Source organism: Macaca mulatta, chromosome 3 (assembly GCF_049350105.2).
Source record: "Macaca mulatta isolate MMU2019108-1 chromosome 3, T2T-MMU8v2.0, whole genome shotgun sequence".
In the NCBI taxonomy this organism is placed as follows: Eukaryota; Metazoa; Chordata; class Mammalia; order Primates; family Cercopithecidae; genus Macaca; species Macaca mulatta.
The window spans coordinates 170949925-170973970 of NC_133408.1; the positions used below are offsets into that span (position 1 = coordinate 170949925).

Genomic DNA, 24046 nt, shown 5'->3' on the forward strand with positions numbered 1-24046 from the left:
GATCACAAGATTCTCCAAATGTAAAATACTAAAGAAAGTCAAAAGAGGCTCATTCTTCTAATTGAGATTTTAAAAATCGAGTGGTACCCAAGTTCCCTCTACTCCCCGGGGACCTGATGACCATTAATGCCTATTGAGTTAGTTTTTGGGGATTTGCCAAAGAACAGGTGGGTGTCACTAGAGAATGCTGCACATTTCTCAAAGTAGAGAAGGCTACAGAGTCACAACTCAGCTTCTGGCTTCAAATGCAATTTTCTTCCTCTGTTTTCATGACCCGCTCCTCCCTCCAACGCCAGAGCTGCAGGCAGTTCTCTAAATAACACTATGTCCCTGGCCTCCTAGCTCCCATTTGAACATTTCAGCAGGGCTCCTCTGAAGTCGGCCCCCCACCACCTCCCCTCTCACAGGCTTCTTGTTCGTCTGAGTCAGCCCGTGACTCACCTCACTCATTAGCGGAACTCAGAATGCCTCTCCATCCTCTGGATCCCTTTTGTCTCCCTGCTTATAACTGGTTTCCTGGCAGCCTAAGGTCTATGGACAGCTTTGAGGCTAGAAGGTGGGTCGCTACTAAGATGGTCTGCTCAGTAAAGAGGCTGGCAGATAGCAAGTAGAGTTACAATGATGATGATGATGATGATGATGATGATGATGATGCAGCATGCAGTTGCCTCAAAAGGACTTTGGCAGCCAGATTTGGCATGTCTGCCCGTGTTGGCTCATAGGATAGCAGCACAGGGGTCCTTGATTCTTGGCCCCTTCTTTTCTCTTTCTAGTCTTTTCTTTCCCTCTTCACCCACCCCTCCTCTGCACACATGCCCGAATGTACAAGGTGAATGCTTCTGGGCCCTGCTCTCTGTGGAAAGGCAGGGAAAAGGGCGACATCCCTACAGGGGGGCACCCTTTCCTCCAGCCTTTGTAGCTCTGTTCTCATTTCTACTCATTTGATTTTACATCCCAACGCTTTCTGTTTTGTGAGAGGTAGACTAGAAGGGATGAATGAGAAAAGGCTTTACGCCTTGTTGGTGCCTCCTGGGCATATAAAAAAGCCCAGTGACATGATGCTAATAAGAAACTCTAAATTCACGGTCAAAAATATCAGAACCAAAGCACTGTTATTAATTCATTAATCTTACTTAAAGGCTTTTGTAAAATGGTGATACAGTCAAGTGCTGCATGACGACATTTCAGTCAGCGACAGACTGCGTGTACAGTGGTGATCCCATAAGATTATTATACTGTCTTTTCTTTTTCTTTTTTGTTGAGACAGAGTCTCACTCTGTTGCCCACGCTGAGAGCAGTGGCATGATCTCAGCTCACTGCAACCTCTGTCTCCTAGGTTCAAGCAATTCTCCTACCTCAGCCTCCTGAGTAGCTAGGATTACAGGTGCCCACCACCATGGCCAGCTAATGTTTGCATTTTTAATAGAGATGGGATTTCACCACATTAGCCAGGCTGGTCTTGAACTCCTGCCCTCAGGAGTTCACCCTAAGGTGATCCGCCCGCCTCGGCCTCCCAAAGTACTGGGATTACAGGTGTGAGCCACTGTGCCCAGCCCTGTACTGTCGTTTTACGGTACCTTTTCTTTTTTTTTTTTTTTTTTTTTTTTTTTTTTTGAGACGGAGTCTCACGCTGTTGCCCAGGCTGGAGTGCAGTGGCGCGATCTCGGCTCACTGCAAGCTCCGCCTCCCGGGTTCCCGCCATTCTCCTGCCTCAGCCTCCTGAGTAGCTGGGACTACAGGCGCCCGCCACCGCGCCCGGCTAATTTTTTGTATTTTTAGTAGAGACGGGGTTTCACTGTGGTCTCAATCTCCTGACCTTGTGATCCGCCCGCCTCGGCCTCCCAAAGTGCTGGGATTACAGGCTTGAGCCACCGCGCCCGGCCACGGTACCTTTTCTATGTTTAGATATGCTTCGATACACAAATACTACTGTGTTACAGTTGCCTACAATATTCAGTACAGGAACATGCCATACAGGTTTGTAGCCTAGGAGAAATAGGCTATGCCATGTAGTCTAGGTGTGCAGTGGGCTTATCCCATCTAGGTTTGTGTAAGTGCACTCTGTGATGTGCGCACAGCGATGAAGTCCCCTAACAATGCATTTCTCAGAATGCATCCCTGTCATTAAACAACGCATGACTGTAGTTTACTCAGCTGAATGACAATTTTCATTAAGTCTCATGATTTCTTTTGAAAGGGACCCCAGAGACCATCCTGTCCACCCTTTTGTTCAATGGGCAGATGCATGATTGCTGTGCACCTGTGATGGTCAAAGCCCAAGCCAGGTGCCCTAGGACCGGACTTCTGAAGCCCCTGAGATGCAGATCTGGTTCTGGAGGCCTGGGAAGGGGGCCCAAGATACTGCATTTCTATAATCTCCTTGGGGATGTCCATGCCACCAGCCCACAGACCACACTTTGAGTAGCAACCTTGTAGGCACTCTGCACAAAGCTAGATGAGGCTTGACTTGTCACCGGAGAACATCCGGGGCCATAGGCTCCATGAGGCTGCCCTCTACACCCTGCCTCGTCAGCTGCTGCTGTTTGCTCGCAAGGCCCGGGGAATGCCGACCAATTCTTCCAAGCGCGCTTGACTTTCTTGTGTCTTCACCCCCAGCCAGGGGTGTTAAAATGAGAAGATTCGGGTTTGGGATTAAGACAAGAAAAAGGGCCCATAAAACTTCACCCTGAACTATGAAGTCTAGTCTGGGCCATCTTACAAGAGAGCTCTAAACCCACATTTTAGGCAGATTCTGTTTAACAATAAAGTATTTCTTTGATTGCTACAGAGATCTCCTTTTATGATTTGTTTGTTCATGTCCTTTGCTGATTTTTCTATTGGAGTCTTGGCCTTTTAATTATTGAGCTGTAACAGCTCTTTATTACAATATTAAGCAAAATCCCCCTTCCTCCAATAAAGTGATTTTAGTCTTTGTTTTTTTTTTTTTGTTTTTTTTTGTTTTTTTTGTTTTTGTTGTTGTTGTTTTTGACTAATTTTTTGTAGAGACGGGGTTTTGCCATGTTGCCCAGGCTGGACTCCTGGCCTCAAGTGATCTACCCGCCTCAGCCTCCCAAAGTGCTGGGATTACAGGTGTGAGCCACTGTGCTTGACTGTTTTAAGACTTTTAACTTTATCTATTAAATTTAGATCTTAGATTCTAGGGCTATCTTGCTAATCTGAGCAAGTCGCTTTGCTTCTTGTGATGTGGTTTCTTTCCGTACCTGCAAATGGAGAGGGTAAAGATGACTTATCTCAGGGCACTGTTGAGAGTGGAAAGAAAGTGTGTGTGTGGTAGTGCTGTACAGATGTAGGGCATAGTTAGCTTGTTTTCAGAGCCTGTATTAATCTGATCAGTTTTTTAAACCTAATATGGGACACGGCAAACTGGTGTTGACAACTACAAGTTTTGTTTTGTTCTGTTTTTAGTTTGTTTTGATTAAACAAACATTATTGAGCACTTCCAAGTACTCTGAGTTGTAACTTCTCATTGTGTTAAGATACATGAAGCAGAGTTGGAAGCTGCCTACTGAGAGCTTTTCTTTTTCTTTTTTTCTTTTTTCTTTTTTTTTTTTTTTTTTTTTTGAGATGGAGTCTTGCACTGTCGCCCTGGCTGGAGTACAATGGCGCCATCTCAGCTCACTACAACCTCCACTTTCCAGGTTGAAGCGATTCTCCTGCCTCAGGCTCTTGAGTAGCTGGGATTACAGGCGCGCGTACCATCACGCCTGGCTAATTTTTGTATTTTTAGTAGAGATGGGGTTTCACCATGTTGGTCAGGTTGGTCTCGAACTCCTGACTTTGTGATCTGCCCACCTTGGCCTTCCAAAGTGCTGGGATTACAGGTGTGAGCCACTGCGCCCAGCTTACTGAGAGCTTTATATGTGTGAAGGTGCTCGTGATTCTGTTTCCCTTTGCCTCCTAAAATACAATTACACCTTCTAAGTTGTCGACAGATGCCATCTTCCACCACTCCTAAATGTCCAATCAAAACTGCCCCAGTACAAGGCAAATGACCGGGTTGTTCCTTGGTTTCCACATTTGCTGTCTCATCTCTGTTAGAACCTTACAGCTGTTAAAATTATTTATTTCTATAGTAGAAGTTATTAGACTAGTAGTATTCCCATTTGAACTGACAGGTTTTTGTCTTAGCTTTAAGAAATGGATTTGTACATTTCCCCCATTTATAATGTTTAATGCCTTTAACTTCTCTCTGCTACTGCCTTTTTTGTTTTGTTTTGTTTGTGTGTGTGTGTGTGAGACAGGGTCTCACTCTGTCACCCAGGCTGGAGTGCAGTGGCACCATCATGGCTCACTGTGGCCTTGAACTCTCGGGTTCAAGCAATCCTCCCATCTCAGCTTCCCAAGAAGCTGAGACTACTGGCATGTGCCACCACGCTCAGCTAATTACTTTTATTTATTTATTTATTTTTGTTTTATTTTGTAGAGATGAAGCTTCCCTATTTTGTCCAGGCTAGTGTCCTGGGCTCAAGTGATCTGCCTGCCTCGGCCTCCCACAGTGCTGGGATTACAGACGTGAGGGGAAAAAAAAAGAATATAAGCAGCTACTAATAGTAAAATAGAAATGTTGAAGACATTTTTGTCTTCGGCAAATGTGTTGTTGCCTTTGCAAATAAGTGTTTTGCCTCTTATTGGTGTTTGTTTTTAATAGAGTCAAAAGAAAGAGTCTCTATTGGCAAAAATGTAACTCTCAGCCAGGTAGAGATGGTTACCCCTCTATCTCTGCTGGCACCCGGGTTGTTCTTTCCACAAACGAATCTGCCTCATGGGTTCTTATACTGAGCATAGATGCAACAACAAAAAAGTCAATACTATTGACTCTCATCCATTTGCCACGCACTGTGCTAAGTGCTTTCACATACATTTTCTCATTTAATGGATCTTTTGCTTACTTACTGCAAAGGGGGTAGAAGTGAGATTGTGCCTTTGTGTTGCTCCGTCCTCTACCTAGAGTCCTCTTTCCTCCCTGTCTGTGTAAACCTTATACTGGTAGCAAGGGAAATCAATCTGAAGCAAAATCCATTTTTTTCTCTCCATTTTTTTTCCAAAATCCATTTTTTTCTTTTTTCTCATCTCATCCAGGTTCACAGTGAAAAGTTGGTTGGTTTCTCATTTCTGGAGAAGAGTTGTGTTGGTGATTTCGGAAAAAGTGTATAGAAGAGGGATGAAGGCTGAAGGCTGTTTTAATATCACAGTTTGTACCCACGTGGGTGGGTACCTGCCTCTGCTGAGAGGTCTCTCTTGTCCTGGCTTCTTTCCCAGATAATTTATTGCATTCTCTGGGAACAAGAATCCATATACATTCAAGTCTTCCTTTGATTGACTTACTTATCTACGAACACTGGTCACTTACCACTTTCCTCACCTTCTCCCACCCCAAGAAACCCTCTCCTGGAGAAACATAACTGGTCTTATCCATTCCTGAGATTACCTGCCATTTTCTCCTCTTACAATGATTCCAAATCTTGGACTCCACTAAGGAAAACATAGCCCGAGTGAAGTTACGCAACCAGTGAGAAAGGAATCTTCCCTGGGCAGTGAGATGAGGGCTGACTCACTATCTCAGCTCTTAGGAATGGCTCTCCAGCTGCTGATAGAGGCCACATGGGTTCAGACATGAGGTCATTAAGGATCTCCCCGGTGACTAACAAAATTGAGGCAGCCAGGGATAGCCAGAGCTGAGCTGGGGCAACTGACCCATTTGTAGAAGTGCCCCCCAGGATGGAGGCCAGCAGTCTAAGTTGCAATGCCTTGGCAGTGTCCCACTCACAGCTGGTGCAATCTGGAGGATGATTGGCGCCCAACAAAAGAAGTCTCTGGTAAAGGATGTACTTATAATCACTGTGTGGAGACATGTTTATTCCAGAGGCTCATTCTTCATTCTTTCACTTATACAACAGACATTTGACCTTGCTAGGCACTGAGCTGGAGGCTGGTATATTCCTTGTTCTCAAGGAATTGACAGTTTAGCAGAGAAGCAGAAAGGGGACATGCACCAGAAGCATTAGGAGAATTCAGACGAGCACTTACCCCAAATTGGAGAGTCAGGAGCACTCCCCCGAGAATGCATGGAAAGCTTACACAGAAAGGGAGGAGAAAAGGCCCTCCAGGTAGAGTGGCAGCAGTGCCCAGCCACAGAGACTAGAGAGAACACGTAGCTCCTTGGGGATGCAAAGGGGGTTGTTGTGGCTGAGGTCAGAATATGCAGGGGAAGGGGCAGGAGATGCTGCTGGAGAGGGGAGCATGGCTCAGATTATAAGTGTCCGCTTACCTGTCATGCTGGCAGGTCAGAATTCTATCTGGAGGGGTCAGGAACCACTAACTGACTTTCTGTCGGGGAAGGACAGGGGCAGGTCTGCCTTTTGAGGACGTTTTCTCAGTGGTTTAATGCGAAGATTGGATGCAAAGAAAGCAAGCATGAACTACGAGGACCACTTTGTAGAATCAGGCAGTAATTGAAGAAGGAAATAATGTGGGCCCAGCCTGTAGCAGAGACCACAGGGAAGCAGAAAAAGAAGACTGTGAGAGATATAAAGGAGCTGCCTCCACTGAGCGCGGTGGTCAGCCACAGGTGGGGCCTGAAGAGCTCAGAGGGGCTTCGGCTTTGGTGGGTGGGGGAGATGATGGGAGGAGAGGGCTTGCTGGAAGGAGATGGTGAGTGCAGGCTAAAGTAGGAACCCAGGGAAGAGACCCTTCCATCAGCCTGAATATTAGTGGAGGCAGATCAAGGCAACTCAGTGGAGCTGAGGACTCCCCGGGTGTCCCCCAAGGGAGGCTTGGTGACAATCCCAGATCCCACTAGCTGGAGAGGAAGGGGCTCCTAACACACGGGCTGGCTTGTTAAGACTGAATCTTGCAGGACCGAGGCTGCAGATGAGAGGTCTCTAGTGCCTGCAGCCAAGCAGGACCTGACAAGCTGTTTCCATGGAGATGTGGTGTACGCAGAGGGAGTGAGTAGGAGAGCTGATCCATTCCAGAGCCTTGGGTCACAAGGCTGTGGCGGGCTAACAGATAAACAGGAAAAAGACATAGTCAATCAGAAAAGGATATTCAAAACGATTTGCAGTTAATTGGGGGTTGTATCGTCATAATTCTAGATTAAGTCTAACAATTGAGAAGGATTGGGGTAAGCCACTTAATGATCCTGCTAGTTATTTTAGGTACCACTTAATGAGGGCACAGGGAAGTAGATGCCGACTCAGGCTAACTCCAAATGTACATACACCATCGTAAGTCCTTCTATATCCCTGGACTCCAAGTTGTTGCATATCACTCCCAAGTGTGAGTAAAGAAACAGGTTTCTGGAGAAACAGGTATAGATATGGGAAGCTATTTTTTTTTTTTTTTTTTTTTTTACGTTTGCCATGCTAATAGCAGTAATACACTGAAAACCTGCAGAGCTCTTCAGAAAATTCACATGCTGGTGAAACCTCAGATCAGATGTTGTTATTAAGCAATTTGAAGACTGTTCTGGACAGAGAGCCAGCCTCATTGGGGCCCCAAATGTGTATGTGTGTGTGTGTGTGTGTACCATTTTGACCCTCTTAAAGTGTATAATTCAGTGGCATCAAGTATATTCACAATCTTGTGTAACCACCATCACCATTATCTCTTTCCAAAACTTTACCATCTTCCAAAACAAAAACTCTATAATCATTAAGCAATAAATCCCCTTTGAGCACCAAAGATATTAAACAACCTTATTGTGCTGCAGCAACACTGTGTGCCGGACAGGGTGATGTTTTGGTTGCTGCACATAAGAAAACTGGGTTGGCTTTGGTCAGTTGGTCTCAATTCACACCTAGGGGTTTTTGGCCAAAGTCCTCGTCTTATACATGAGCTTATTAGACCTAGTCTTTGGGAAGTGACTGACTTTAACCACTGTAATGACTGTTGGGACGTGTTGACCTCTATCTCCAAGGTATTCAAATGGCTGATGGCAGTGCTTATTAAGGTCAGTAAAAATGAAGTCAGGGCCATAGGCCCTCATAAAGATCCTGCTGGAGGCAAACTTTGCTCCAAAGTTAGTTGGGCATAATTGTAAAGTGAATTGTCTAGGAAGCAACTTTTTTTTTTTTTTTTTGAGACAAGGTCTTGCTCTCTTGCTCAGATTGGAGTACAATGGTGTGAACAAGGCTCACTGCAGCCTTGTCCTCCTGGGCTCAAGCCATCTTCCCACCTTAGCCTCCCAAGTAGCTGGGACTTACAAGCATGTGCCACCATGCCCAAGAAATTTTTGTATTTTTTGTGGAGAAGTTTGTAGAGATGTTTTGCCATGTTGCCCACGTTGGTCTTGAACTCCTGGGCTCAAGCAATCCACCCATCTCAGCCTCTCAAAGTGCTGGGACTACAGGCATGAGTCACCACTCCCAGCCCCAACTTCATTTTAGGCAACCAAAAACAACAGTGCCTCAGGAAGATGAGTCATAATTCTGGTTTAAAATGGTAGACCATGACCAGAAGATCAGAACCTGAAACCCTGAATGTCCTATTCCCCTTTCTTTCACAGATTTTATATATAGGCCAAGGCTCAGTCTGGAGTTCACAAACTCAAAGCGGCAATAGCCCCCAAGCCCAGACAGATACCTCACAGATGCATGGTGTCCACCACGAAGAACGGCAGGGGGAAAGCAATGGACTTGATTTAATGAAAATGGCTCCACCATAAACACAATGTAAACCACATGCCTTATTTAGGGGATCATAGTGAAACGACTTTTTTCTTTTCTTTTTTTTTTTTTTTTTGAGACGGTCTTGCTCCGTCACCCAGGCTGGAGTGCAATGGCACAATCTTGGCTCACTGCAACCTCTGCTTCCTGGGTTCAAGTGATTCTTCTGCCTCAGCCTCCCGAGTAGCTAGGACTAGAGGCGCCTGCCACCACGCCTGGCTAATTTTTTGTATTTTTAGTAAAGACAGGGTTCCACCATGTTAGCCAGGATTGTCTCCATCTCCTGATCTCATGATCCATCCACCTGGCCTCCCAAAGTACTGGGATTATAGCCACCAAACCCAGGCAAGATGAATATTTTAATACAATATACTGTTCCTGGGAACTGGGGCTCAGAAGAGGTTGACTGGTTTAGTTAGCATCACCAAGAAAACCAGAGAAAGAGCTAAGTATCAAGTTTTGTCTCCTGATTCCTGGTCATGTGTTTTATTTTGATAAGTGTCTGTGGTGCTCTGTTCTTAGCATGCACAAGGGGGATGGTTCTTAGAACCTCTTACAAAGATTTTATTTGGACAGAGGGTAATCTATTAACACCTTTATCTCCAAATTCACCTTTAATTTAGTGTTCATATTACACTAATTTTTCAACAGAACCCAAACCTTGGATAGGAGCTCAGACAAATGTTAGCAGTCAAGAAAAAGTTTAGTGTTATCAAGATCCTGTTAGGAGATGATTTCCAGGATGGTAGTATGAGGAACTCTACAGACCCAGTCCCAATGAAACAACCATAACTGGTGAAAATTATTTTTAAGACAACCATTTGATGTCTCTGGAAGTTGTCCTAAGGGCATACAACAAATGAAGAAATATTTATTCAGGAAAATCTACTAAATCCTGATAAGAACAGTTAGGACTCCGTGGCCTCTGAACCAAAAACTGTTCCCTCCCTCCCCGCTCAACCCCAACTAGGTCAGCGTGATGGAAGCTCCAATCTGAGGGGGTGTTGGAAGAACAGAGCTCCCTCTCCTCCCAGATACCAGTCAAGGACTACATTATCTCCCTGTGGAGGGGCAGGCCACCAGCATTTCTCATCCTCCCAGCTCCATGCTGCAGATGCTAAGTTCCAGGCAAGTGCAGCCAAGAGGTGGGTGATTCCATTCCTCCAATGAGCCCCTACCTATAGGGCAGAAGCTCTCCCCCAGATACAGTAGGTTGGTAAATTGTCCTCACCCCAGCTTTTTTTCAGGGCAGAGGTTCCACAAGGGAGATACAAGTCCAGAAGACCAGAGACCACTGCCCCCACCCGGTACCCTGCTTATGAAACAGAATTATCACTCCAAGAGAAGTGGGTCACTGTCCCTGCCACAGTTCCAGAGCAGAGTCTCAGAGATTCTGTCCAAGAGAAGAGGCAGGTGATGAGAACAGAGAGGCCTGAAGCTCTTCCAAAAGGGACTGGCTTTATTTAGAACAAAGCATGAAGAAGTTCAAGCTACAGAGAGTTCTTGTAAACAATGGAGAATTTAATGAAAAGCAAGTAAGAAGAAGCTGGTAGCTCAATGTGTGCAACAAGCTAAACTGTAGGCTGGTTTACCAGGGAGAACCAGGGAAAGAGACAGCTAAGAAGAGCCATCCTGAGGTCAGAACAAACCTCAAGGACTGACCTCAAAAACTACCCCAGCAAAGATGCTTAAATTTAATTGGAACATAATGTGGAACTATTTATACTCTAGGGCATTGTTGAAAACAATAGAATGACCAGCAACTAGAGGAACCTAACACCTAGGGCTTATGCCAACACAGGCAGAGAACTTAACAGAGAGAGAGAGAGCAGGGAAAGAGACAATCAAAGAGAGCTTTGCTAAAATGATTGCCATCCCAAGGGGGCTGTGCATATGACCAACCCTGTACCTTTTGAGGAGTGACATTGGAGATTTCACACTGCAGGAAAATAGACTTCACTAAAATAAACTAGCCAAGTCACTAAAGAAATAAACAACAACAATAAGTCCTGGGTTGGAAGTATCAGTATTCAGGGTTGCTATATTATATAAAGTATCCAGTTTTCAACAATGACAAAAATATGAGACATTCACAGAAACAGGAAATGTGATGTGATTCATACAGGAGGGGGAAAAGTAATCAACAGACTACTTGAGGGCTCATATATCAGACTTAGCAGACAATGAATTTAAAGCAGTTATTATATGTTCAAAGAATTAAAGGAAACCATGCTTAAAGAAGTAAAGGAAGGGATGATGACAATGCCTCATTAGATAGAGATAATCAATAAACAAATACATATATATTTTTAAAAAGAGCCTAATGGAAATTCTGGAATTAAAAAGTGCAAAACTAAAAAGAAAAATTAATTAGAGGGGCCCAATAGTAGATTTGAACTGGCATACGAAAGAATCAGCAAATTTGAAGATAGAGATTATTTAATCTTAAGAAAAGAGAAAAAAGAATGAAGAAATATGAACAGCGCCTCAGAGGAATGTGAAATACCATTAAACACATCAACATCTGCATAATGGGGTTACCAGAAGAAGAGGAGGAGAGAGAGGAGCAGAAAAAATTTTTGAAGAAACAATGGCTGAATTTTTTTTTTCCTTTTTTTTTTTTAGAAAGAAGTTCTCACTCTGTTGCCCAGGCTGGAGTGCAGTGGCACAATCATGGCTCACTGCAGCCTTAACCTCGTGGGCTCAAGAGATCCTCCTTGCTCAGCCTCCAGAGCAGCTGGGAGCACAGGCATGTGTCATCATACCTGGTTAATTTAAAAAATTTTATTATTTATTTATTTATTTATTTTTGTAGAGACAGGGTTTATGTTTCCTAGGACAATTTTTTAAAAAATTATTTTAGAGACAGGGTCTCACTATGTTTCCCAAGTGGTCTCAAATTCCTGTCCTCAAGCGACCCTCCTGCCTCAGCCTCCCAAAGTGCTGGGATTATAGGTGTGAAACACTGTGCCCAAACAGCTTCTAAAATTTGATGAAATCCATTATCTTCACATCCAAGAAGTTCGACTAACTCCAAGTACAATAAACACAAAGAGAACCATACCCAGACACATCAGAGTAAAAATGTTGAAAGAGACAGATAAAGAGAAAATCTTAAAAGCAGCAAGGAAAAAAACACAAAAACACACACAAAAAAACTCATAATGTATAAGGAAATTCAAGTAAGATTAACATCTGACTTTTCCCCAGGAATAATGGATGCCAGAAGGCGGTGGGATGGAATATTCAAAATGCTGAAAGGAAAATTTTTAAAGCCTGTCAACTAGTTGTTGTCTATCTACCTATCTGTCTGTCTGTCTATTTATTTGATGGAGTCTCGCTCTGTTGCCTAGGCTGGAGTGCAGTGACGTGATCTCAGCTCACTGCAACCTCTGCCTCCCAGGTTCAAATAATTCTCCTGCCTCAGTCTCCTGAGCATCTGGGATTTTACAGGTGTGCACCACCACACCCAGCTAATTTTTGTATTTTTAGTAGAGACGGGGTTTCACCGTGTTGGCCAGGCTGGTCTTGAACTCCTGACCTTAGGTGATCCACCCACCTCAGCCTCCCAAAGTGCTGGGATTACAGGTGTGAGCCACAGTGCCCGACCTATTTATTTATTTGTTTGCTTATTTATTTATTTATTTATTTATTTTGGAGATGGAGTCTCGCTCTGTTGCCCAGGCTAGAGTGCAGTGACATGATCTTAGCTCACTGCAACCTTCACCTCCTGAGTTCAAGTGATTCTCCTGCCTCAGTCTCCCTAGTAGCTGGGACTACAGGCTTGTACCACCACACCCGGCTAATTTTTGTATTTTTAGTAGAGACAGGGTTTCACCATGTTGCCCAGGCTGGTCTCAAACTCCTGACCTCAGGTGATCCACCCACCTTGGCCTCCCAAAGTGCTGGGATTACAGGTGTGAGCCACCATTCCCAGCCTGTCTACTAGTTTTATACCAGAAAAAACATCTTTCAAAACCACAGGTGAAAGAAAGGCATTCCAAGATAAACAAAATCTGAGATAATTTATTGCTAGATTACTGACTTTGCAAGAAACAGGTTCTTCAGGTGGAATTCAAGTGACCCTAGTCAGTAATTCAAACCCACATAGAAGAACAAAAAGGACTAGTAAATGTAATTACATAATTTTAAAAGACACTATATATGCATCTTCTTTCTCATTTTTTCTCTTAAATTATTTTAAAAGCAGCTGTATAAAAAATATTTGGCAATGACAGCATAATGAGGTGGGTGGGAGCAGAGCTACATTAGAGTAAGAAATGACATGAGATGGTAATTTGATTGCACAGGAACAAATGAAGAGAACCAGAAATGGTAAATAAGAAAGTTGATACAGCTATGAAAAAAGAATGAAATCATGTCCTTTGCAGCAACTTGGAGGCTGCTGGAGCCCATTATCCTAAGTGAATTAATGCAGAAACAGAAAACCAAATGCTCCATGTCCTCACTTATAAGTAGGAGCTAACCACTAGACACAAATATGGAAATAATAGACACAGGGACTCCAAAAGGGTGGAGGGAGGGAGGGAGGAGGGCTAAAAAGGGTTGAAAAACTACCTATCAGGTACTATGTTCACTCCTTGGGTGATGGGATCATTTGAAGCTCAAACCTCAGCATCACACAATATATCTATGTAACAAACCTGTGCATGTATCCCATGAATCTAAAATAAAAAATACAATTAAAATAAAAGGTTAGTATAACATTTATATAAGCTGTATACATATATACTTGCTTTATTTTCTCCTCATCTTTAAAATACATAAAATCATATTAAGTAATAATTATAACAATGTATTGCTGGGCTTGTAACAACACTGTAGACTAGCAAGATTTAACAAGTATCTACAAAATGATCCAATGAACAACAGCACAGTCGACAACTCTTCTCAATTGAATATGGACTGTTCTCTAGGATATACTCATTCTAGATTACAGAACATGCCTTAATACATTTAAACGATTCGGAATTATATAAAGCATGACTTCTGACCACAGTGACCTAAAATCAGAATCAATAAGACACATGTGATAAATTAACACATGCAGAAATTAAACGACACAGTCCTAAATAAACAATAGGTCGAAGAAGAAATTACAAAATACTTTAAAATAAATGAAAATGAAAGCAAAACATACCAAAACTTATGGGAAGCCCAAACTTAAGCTGTGCCTAAAACGGAAATGTGAACTGTCTGGTAAGCTGGCCTAGACCTCATAACCAAGAATGAAGATTTATGGGGCATTTTTCTTTGCCCTAGATCCCCAAACCTGAATCTTGCAATTTTATCACACTTCACAGGGTGCGAGGATAGGAGAGCAACCAAGTACATTTGGGAGACAAATGAGAACCAAATGGCTAAACTTTATCCCATCTCAGAGAAATGTCCTCTTAACACTGAGGCTAACTAAAAGGAGTAAGGAAAGGAGAAGGGAGGGAAGGGGAAGAGAGAGAAGAGCAAGGGAGGGGAGGAGAGGCGATCTCCTTTCTCCCACATAGGGAAAAGTCATGGATGCTCAGTTTGTTATTTCAGCATCAAAAAAGCAGAGACCAGGTGTGGTGGCTTATGCCTGTAATCCCAACACTTTGGGAGGCCAAGGTGGGAGGATCACTTGAGTGCAGGAGTTTGAGACCAGCCTGGACAACATAGTGAGACCCCATATCTACAAAAACATGTTAAAATTAGCTGGGTGTGGTGGTGTGTGCCTGTAGTCCCAGCTACTTAGGAGGCTGAGGCAGGAGGATTGCTTGAGCATAGGAGGTCAAGGCTGCAGTGAGCCATGATCATGCCGCTGCACTCCAGCCTGGGTGACAGAGTGAGACTCTGTCTCAAAAAAAAATTAAAAAAAAAAAAAAAAGCCCCTTTTTTTCCCGAGAGGACAACACCACAGAGAAAGTTCCACGTGTGTAATCTTTTAACATTCAGTGACTGTACTCACTGTAAACCTGGCCCTTTGCCTGCAATCAGATAGTGTTTATTGTCTCCTCTTGCAGAACTGGAAAGAGTGGGTAGAAAAAAGAGTAGATGTTTCTCTCCTGAGATGCTTTGTTGCTGGAGGAAGATTCCTGACGGAGACACAGAGATGGAAGTAGCGGAAAAGATAGGGTCAAACCAAACCTGAGTAGAATGCCTCGGTGAATAAGAATGCTTTACAGTTCCTTGCAAATCAAAGACCCATTAGAGGAAAGTAGGACACTGTGCATTTCAATATTTCCAAGTAAGACTTTAACCCAGGAAAGAAACTGCAGAATTATTAAAGCAATTTATGTTTTAAAGCAAGGTTACAATTGTTAGTATAAATGAAGTGCTTTGCAGCTGTTATCAGATATTTTGGGTAGGGGAAGCCATCCATTTACATTCCCAGAGCTTTTTCTTTATTAGTGCCTTGTGTGGTTATATTTTCCCTCTTCTTCCCTTCTTTTATGAGCTCACTTCCAGTCAGAATATACTAAATATCTATTCATGAAAGAGTAAGGATGGATATGAATTTCATAACCATCTAGAGGAGATACAACCTAGTGACCTGCTTTCTGATGTATTGATTTGTAGAAAGGGATATGATTTACAGGGTGCCTTTGATGAAAATAGTCCCTTTTCCCTCTTTTTAGCTCCCAGAAATGCAACGGTCTGGCCTTTCAGTGTGATTAAGCAGCTTAAACCTCAAGGGAGGATATGAGGGTAACAGGGGAGCCAGTTCTAGCTGGATGCAATGGTTCTCTGTACAGACTGCCTGCACTCTGGCTTTGGGTTGAAACTTCTTCTCCACTCTTTTGAACTTTCTTTTTGGATTTTTAAAAAAATACATATATGTAATGCCTTCATCAGATTTACATGGCTATGACCACTCATCCTGTGCACCCCTCTTCTTACTGTTAGAAAGTCTGGCCTTCCACAGTGCATCACCTCTGGGAAACTCATGTGGCCAGTTAAGAATTCTGTTCACAGGCTAGATTGTACAGAGGGATTTGTTTCTAGTTCCCTCTTTCTTGCATAAGCCCAGTGTACTCAGAAAAGGAGACAGAATAGTATAATAGATACTATTATCTGCCTCCTAGATCAAACAATTGCTAAAAGTTTGCCATATATTCTTCATCTTTCCTTTTTCTTGTCCTTTTTCTGAGGTAAAATAGTATGTGTATACATATCTGTAGATATGTATGCATATATTAATATATCACCCCTAAATACTTTAACATTCACCTCTAAAACATAAGCATATTTTTGTTAGCTAAACAATTCCATTACCAAGCTTTAACAAGATTCACATAACTCAAGAGAATCAAATACTCATCTACATTAAAAATGCCCCCTTTTGTCCCCCAAATGTTTTTTTATTGTGGTAAAGTATTTATATAATGTAAAATTTATCATTTTAATCATTCTTGTGTACAATTTGATAGCATTAAGTACATTCACAATATTGTGAAAGCATCACCACTATTTCCAGAACTTTTTCATTATTCCAAACAGAAACTCTACACTCATTAAGAATGACTCCTGGAAGTCCTAGCCAGAGCAGTCAGGCAAGAGAAAGAAAGAAAAGGCATTCAAATAGGAAGAGAGAAAGTCAAACTATTGCTTTTTGCAGACAATATGATTCTATACCTAGAAGACCCCATGGTGTCTGCCCAAAGGTCCTAGATCTCTAGATATGATAAACAACCTCAGCAAAGTTTCAAGATACAAAACAATGTAAAAAAATCGGCAGCATCTTTTTTTTTTTTTTTTTTTTTTCAGAGATGGAGTCTCACTCTGTCGCCCAGGCTAGAGTGCAGCGGCCTCCCGAGTTCAAGCAATTCTCCTGCCCCAGTCTCCCAAGTAGCTGGGACTACAAGCGCACGCCATGGCTGCCTAATTTTTTTTGTATTTTAGTGGAAATGGGGTTTCACTGTGTTGCCCAGGCTGGTCTCAAACTCCTGAGCTCAAGCAATCCGCCCGCCTCAGCCTCTCAAAGAAAAGTCAGCAGCATTTTTATACTCCAGCATCCAAGCTGAGAGCCAAATCAAGAATGCAATCCTGGCCGGGCGCGTGGCTCACGCCTGTAATCCCAGCACTTTGGGAGGCCGAGGCGGACGGATCACGAGGTCAGAAGATCGAGACCATCCTGGCTAAGACGGTGAAACCCCGTCACTACTAAAAAAATACAAAAAATTAGCTGGGCGAGTAGTCCCAGCTACTCGGGAGGCTGAGGCAGGAGAATGGCGTAAACCCGGGAGGCGGAGCTTGCAGTGAGCAGAGATTGCGCCACTGCACTCCAGCCTGGGCGACAGAGCAAGTCTCCGTCTCAGAAAAAAAAAAAAAAAAAAAATCCCATTCACAATAGCCACAAAAAGAATAAAATACCTAGGAATACAGCTAGCCAGGGAGACGACTACAATGAGAATTACAAAACACTGATCAAAGAAATGAGAGATAACACAAACAAATGGAAAAACATTCCATGCTCATGGATAGAAAAAATCAATACCATTAAAATGGCCACACTGCCCAGAGCAATTTACAGATTCAATGCTATTCCTATCCTTCTTCACAGAATTAGAAAAAGCTTCTAAAATGCATATGGAACCACAAAAGAGCTTGACTAGCCAGGGCAATCCTATGCGAAAAGAACAAAGCTGGAGGCATGACGTTACCTGTAACCCAAACAGCATGGTACTGATACAAAAACAGACACATGGATGAGTGGAACAGAATAGAGAGGGCTACAGTCACCAAAACAGCATGGTACTGGTACAAAAACAGACACATAGACCAATGGAACAGGATAGAGAGCCTAGAAAGCTGCACATCTACAACCATCTGATGTTTGACAAAGTCAACAACAACAAGCAACAGGGAAAGGATTCCCTGTTCAATAAAAGGTGCTGGGATAGCTGGCTAGCCATACGGAGAAGACTGAAGCTGGACTCCTTCTTTATACCGTATATAAAAATCAACTCAAGATGGATTAGAGATTTAAATGTAAAATATAAAACTATAAAAATCTTGGAAGATAACCTAGTAAATACCATTTTGGACATAGGCCCTGGCAAAAATTTTGTGACAAAGATGCCAAAAGCAATTTTGCAACAAAAACAAAAATTGACAAATGGGATCTAATTAAACTAAATAACTTCTGCACAGCAAAAGAAACTATCAACAGAGTAGACAACCTATAGAATGAGAGAAAGTGTTTGCCAACTATGCATCCAACAAAGGTCTAATATCAAGAATCTGTAAGAAATTTAAACAAATTAACAAGCAAAAAACAGCCAGCCCCATAAAAAAGTGGGCAAAGGAAATGAACAGACACTTTTTAAAAGAAGACCCACATGTAGCCAATAAGCATATGAAAAAATGCTCAGCCTCAGTAATGATTAGAGAAATGCAAATCAAAACCACAATGAGACCCCATCTCACAGCAGTCAGAATGGCCACTATTAAAAAGTCAAAAAATAACATGCTGGTGAGGTTGTAGAGAAAAGGGAACACTTATACATTGCTGGTGGGAATGTAAATTAGTTCACCCATGGTGGAAAGCAGTGTGGTGATTTCTCAAAGAACTGAGAACAGAAGTACCATTCCACCCAGCAATTCCATTATTGGGTGTATACTCAAAGGAATAGAAATCATTCTGCCATAAAGACACATGCACGCATATGTTCACTGAAGCACTATTCACAATAGTAAAGTCATGGAATCAAGCTAAATGCCCATCAATGGTAGACTGAATAAAGAAAATGTGGTACATCTACACTATGGAATACTATGCAGCCATAAAAAAAAAAAAAAAGATCATGTCCTTTGCAGCAATCTGGATGGAGCTAGAGGCCATAGTACTAAACGAACTATTAATAACATAGGAACAGAAAACTAAATACCTTATGTTCTCACTTATAAGTGTGAGTACAAAAGAGAACGGCAGACATGACGACCTACTGGAGTGTGGAGGGTGGGAGAAGGGAGATAACAGAAGAACTACCTATTGGGTACTATGTGTATTATCTGGGTGATGAAATGATCTGTACAATAAACCCCTATAAAATGCAATTAACCTATATAACAAATCATTGAATCTAAAATTTAAAAAATTTTTTTAAAGAATAACTCAGCTGGGCACAGTGCCTCACACCTGTAATCCCAGCACTTTGGGAGGCTGAGGTGGGCAAATCATGAGTCAGGAGATTGAGACCATCCTGGCCAATATGGTAGAACCCCGTTTCTACTAAAAATACAAAAAATTAGCTTGGCGTGGTGGTGTGCGCCTGTAGTCCCAGCTACTCAGGAGGCTGAGGCAGGAGAATCGCTTGAACCCGGGAAGCAAAGCTTGCAGTGAGCCGAGATTGCAACACTGCACTCCAGCCTGGTGACAGAGCGAGACTCCATCTCAAAAAAAAAAAAAAAAAAAAAAAAAAAAAGAGTAGCTCCCCACTTCCCCCTCCTCCAAAATATCTTTAATTCTGGTTAATTCAAACAAGATCCACTATTTCATTTATAGTTATTATGTTTCTTTTTTTTTTCTTTTTTTCTTTTTTTTTGTTGAGACAGAGTCTTGCTCTGTCGCCAGACTGGAATGCAGTGGTGCTATCTCAGCTCACTGCAACCTCTGCTCCTGGGTTCAAGCAATTCTCTTCCCTCAGCCTCCCAAGTAGCTGAGATTACAGGCATCCACCACCACACCCAGCTAATTTTTGCATTTTTAGTAGAGATGGGGTTTCACCATGTTGGCCAGGATGGTCTTGATCTGACCTCAAGTGATCTGCCTGCCTCGGCCTTCCAAAGTGCTGGGATTACAGGCATGAGCCACCACTCCCGGCCTGGTTATTATGTTTTTTAAGGCTCTTTATTTAGAACTGTCTCCTTCTTCCACACTCACATACATTTTTTTGTTTTTCATGACATTGACGTCTTGATGATTCTGGGGCAGTTTTTCTACAGAATGTTCTACCTTGTCTGATTCCTTCTTTATTGCATTCTTAAACTTGTACTTCCGTTCTCCGCATTTCTTATAAACAGAAAATTAGACCTAAAGGCTTGAAAAGAGTGATACATTTTGGTAAGAATTCTTCACAGGTAATGCTGTGTACATAATGTCTGGTTGTCCCACTGTTGATGAGGCCAATACTGTTCACTGGGTTAAGGTGACAACAGCCTGTTAAAAGTAAGTTTTTAAGACCATATGTGGTGGCCCATGCCTGTACTCCTAGCACTTTGGGAGGCCAAGGCAGGATTACTTTAGCCCAGAAGTTCAAGACCAGCCTGGGCAATATAGTGAGACCTTATCTCTACAATTAACAATAATAATAATAAATTAGCTGGGTGTGGTGGCATGTGCCTGTAGTCTCAGCTACTTGGGAGGCTGAGGTGGGAAGATTGCTCGAGCCTGAGAGGTTGAGGCTGCAGTAAGCCATGATTATGCCAGTGCACTCTAGCCTGGGCAACAGAGCTAGACCCTGTCTCAAAATATACATATATAAGTTTCTTAAAATGAAGAACTGATTATTGCACCTATTTTTATTTATTTATTTTTTTTGAGGCGGAGTCTCACTTCGTAGCCCAGACTGGAGTGCAGTGGCACGATCTCAGCTCACTGCAACCTCTGCCTCCTGGGTTCAAGCAATTCTCCCACCTCAGCCTCCCAAGTACTGGGGACTACAGGTGTGTGCCACCATGCCCAGCTAATTTTTGTATTTTTAGTAGAGATGGGGTTTCACCGTGTTGGCCAGGCTGGTCTCAAACTCCTGACCTCAGGTGATCCACCTGCCTTGGCCTCTCAAAGTGCCGGGATTACAGGTGTGAGCCACTGCGCCCAGCCTGATTGCACTTTCAAGAAATGATTGTCCCCACTTTACCTGTTCAGATAAAGGGACTCTGAGGAGTTGCCTGGCACCCAGGATATAGCCTTTATCCTGTATAAAGGATAAGAAGATAAAGGCAGAGGCTTTTCCTTCTCTATGGAGTAGACACAGGAGTTCAAGTTTGTTTCCCAGAGTGTTCCATCAGGGCAAACCTTTCTGGAATATGAGGTCTAGCAGAGACTGTTCTTTCTCTGGGCCCAGTAAGAAGGTACTCTGAAATTGGTAGTGAGCCAGAATTTAACCCTAGACAAATAGATCTTTTTGCTAACACTTACTAAAGACAGAACACTTTGGGAATTCAGATACAGGAGAGCCTTTATGGCATTTTAAAATAGCCCTGCCCTCCACTCCTCCCCTAACTCGGACAAATCACTTCAGATTACCGAATAAAAAATTAAGGAAGAGCATCTATTTCAGACGCAGAACAAACAAATCTTAAGATGTTTCTTGAATACCATTTAAATTTAGAGTAAGGAAAAAGTATGCATCTGTCCTCTTTGTTTGATGCTTACTTCTTGTCTTTTAGCTACTGTACACTGAATAAGTGACCCAGGGAAACATAAGGAACTAATTTTGAATAGTTTCATTTACAAAAGTAAGAATTTGGGTTTCTAAGGAAAATGAGTTATTTTTAATATCCATATATATACTTTTGTTTATATATAGCAATTAAATACCCACATCAGGTAAACTCTGCCTAAGGTTGCCTATATTTCTGGATCCCCAGACGGTTTTTGGGTTTGTTTTTTTTTTTTAGTTATTATTGCTTATTTGTGTTCATTTTTTGTTTTTGTACTTTTGTTTTTCAGCTAGAGAGGTTGTGAATTTTCTGCCTTAGCAGGACAGAATCTAACCTTAGGATACTAGACTAACACTTTTTGTTTTGCAACTGGAATTAGTAAAATACATTTTCTCCACTTCTTCTGTAATTTTTTTTTTTTTTTTTTTTTGAGACAGAGTCTTACTCTGTCACCCAGGCTGGAGTGCAATGGTGCGCTCTCGGCTCACTGCAACCTCCATCTCCCGGGTTCAAGCAATTCTCCTGTCTCAACTTCCCAAGTAGCTGGGATTATAGGCGCCCACCACCATGTCCAGCTAATTTTTTTGTATTTTTAGTAGAGACGGGGTTTCACCATGTGTCCAGGCTGATCTTGAACTACTGACCTCAGGTGATCCACCTGCCTTTGCCTCTCAAAGGGCTAGGATTACAGGTGTGAGCCACTGCGCCTGGCCTATTCTATAATTTTTAAAGATTCTGACTTCACTTGGGTAAGGAGGGAGCAAAAGTACCTTTGAGGAAATAATGCTTCAACAATAGCCCTCCCAGGGGACTTAGGCACACATGTCTCTCACCTCCACTGGCACTTACTTTTTATGTTTGGTGACAAAGACCCCATGGTAGTTTGCAAGGCCAAACAGTATAGAGTCAGCCATCCTGTTCTCTTTTCTTCCTCTTTATGCACAGCCCCTTTCTTTCTTTTTTCTCTCTTTTTTCTTTCTTCTTCTGCCTTGCTCCTTCTCCCTCTTTCTCCCCACCCACTCTTCTTTCATTTCCTCCTTTTGCCACTCCACAGCCTAGGCTGGCATACTTCCCTGATTCCCTGATGCCTACCAAATGTTGTGTTCCAGAAAAATTCTCCTGCTTCACATCAGCCCAGGGTTTGTTACTGAACACTCCATAGAATCAAAGGAGTGGAAGAATCCCAGCGGAGGAGGGGCTGTGGCTGGGTCTATGTGAATTCCCTCCTACCCAGCTTCCATTCCAGGTTCTCCAGGCTCTCCTAGTTCTATAGGATAGTAATGGCATTGCTTCAACTATGTCTAGTACTTCAAAAAAAGCCTGGAAGATATTGTATATTTACCCTCAATAAAGCCTGACCAAGTTAACTAAAATAATGGAAGGTTTCTTTCCTTTTTGGGGAGAGTGGGGGCCTGCGAGGTAGTGGAGGTCATGCAGCACCAACTCATAGTAAAAACTGCATCTCATATTAAGAAGTTCTGTGGCTCACACCTGTAATCCCAACATTTTGGGAGGCCAAGGCCGGTGGATCACATGAGGCCAGGAGTTTGAGACCAGCCTGATCAACATGGCGAAACCCTATCTCTACTAAAAATACAAAAATTAGCCAGGCATGGTGGTGCACACCTGTAGTCCCAGCTGCTTGGGAGGCTGAGGCACGAGAATTGCTTGAATACGGGAGGCAGAGGTTGCAGTGAGCTGAGATCATGCCACTGCACTCCAGCCTGGGCAACAGAGCAAGACTGCATCTTAAAAAAAAAAAAATCAGATTGTGTGTGTTATCTATAGAATAAAGGGAGTACACTGGAAAGAATATGGTAGAGAGGTGAGGCTGTCTACCAGAACCAGAATTTTGTTTCTTGCAATCGTCGTGGGCAATTTACTTAACATCTCTCAACCAATATACTCATTTGTAAAATGGGGTAATAATTACCATTTTGCAGCCTACTGTGAGAATTCTAGATAATATGTGTAAGGCACTTATTCATACAATACCTCATACACAATAAATACTTAATGTGTTTTCTTTGTAAATGTAATTTATTTGGTAGATAAAAGTTTTTCAAAGCATACAGCTCTTGGGGGAACAATGAATCTGATCATTGACAGAAGAGGTTGCAAAGCACTCACGTTAACATAGTTCTGCATGGCCACACAGGTCTCCCTCAAGAACTGTCTAGTCTAAGGGCTCTGATTAGGGAATGTACAAGGAAGTCCCACATCCTTTGTGTTGATGAACAGACCCTATCTTGAGGGAGACACTCAGTTCCTTGGCTCCATAGTTTCCCATGGGAACTAATGCCTTAGCTCCATTTCCTTAGGCTTGCCTATTCCTCTGCTTGATTCCTAGGTGATTGTCTCAGAAGTACCAAGTCTGCATGTTTATGGAAATTTAGCACTTTAGGTGGAAAGAAAAAGGAATAGAGTGTCTTGGGGAAAAAGGATAGAAGGAAAGTTTGTGGAAAGTTGGAAGATCACACAAGCTTAGTTTAAGCCCCTTGAAAATAAGGCAATAGAATATTTTTTCCCAAAGAGAAAAGTACTATCCTAAGTCAACCTCTCTCATCTCACTTCTAAGAAATGAGACTTTCTGGCTGGGCGTGGTAGCTCATGCCTGTAATCCTAGCACTTTGGGAGGCTGAGGCAGGCAGATCACTTGAGGTCAGGAGTTTGAGACCAGATTGGCCAACATGGTGAAACCCCATCTCTACTAAAATTACAAAAATTAGCCAGGCATGGTGGTACATACCTGTAGTCCCAGCTACTTGGGAGGCTACAGCAGGAGAATTGCTTGAACTCCAAAGGCGGAGGTTGCAGTGAGCCAAGATCCTGCAGCTGCACTCTAGCCTGGGCAACAGAGCAAGACTCCGTCTCAATAAATAAATACATACATATATACATACATATACATAAATAAGACCTTCTTCTACATCTCTTACCTCTTCCCTCCACCAGGGTCCTGACTATTTCCAGGTTTT

At 42.6% G+C, this 24046-nt stretch overlaps 1 protein-coding gene across 5 annotated transcripts in view; it reads left to right on the plus strand.

Annotated features, from left to right (window-relative positions):
- MKLN1 (muskelin 1) overlaps window positions 1-24046 on the plus strand; it is a 389751-nt gene that overhangs the window by 131160 nt on the left and 234545 nt on the right. The window lies entirely within an intron of this gene.